Here is a 396-nt window from a genome sequence, read left to right as displayed (position 1 = left end):
GCTGCTGCTGCTGCTGCTGCTGCTGCTGCTGCTGCTGCTGCTGTTGTTGTTGTTGTTGTTGTTGTTGCTGTTGATGGTGCAGAGAACGATTTTGCTGCAGAGACGATGTTGTGCTGCTGCTGCTGCTGCTGCTGCTGCTGCTGTTGCAGCCTTGCGTGGATCCTTTGTGGCTGCTGTTGCTGCTGCTGCTACTACTACTACTACTGCTGCTGCTACTACTACTACTGCTGCTGCTGCTGCTGCTGCTGCTGCAGGATGCACTCGCACTGTACTGCAGCTTCGAGCTGCCGAGCCGGGCGGAGCTGTCTGTCTTCAGCTGCTTTGTTGAGGACCAGCAGCAACGGAGACAGTGGCTCAGCTTGACCACAGACCCCACAGTAACAAACCACTCCTTTC

General features: G+C 56.1%; 1 protein-coding gene across 1 annotated transcript in view; it reads left to right on the top strand.

Annotated features, from left to right (window-relative positions):
- EMH_0040970 (NADPH-cytochrome p450 reductase, putative) overlaps positions 1-396 on the top strand; it is a gene marked incomplete at both ends in the record, with an annotated part of 6,250 nt that overhangs the window by 4,039 nt on the left and 1,815 nt on the right. The window lies entirely within an intron of this gene.

This window comes from Eimeria mitis, genomic scaffold (genome assembly GCF_000499745.2).
Source record: "Eimeria mitis Houghton genomic scaffold, Emh_scaff1645, whole genome shotgun sequence".
Classification (NCBI taxonomy): Eukaryota; Apicomplexa; class Conoidasida; order Eucoccidiorida; family Eimeriidae; genus Eimeria; species Eimeria mitis.
Note: the sequence above shows the minus strand (reverse complement) of the source record. Positions and strands in the feature narration are given on the sequence as shown.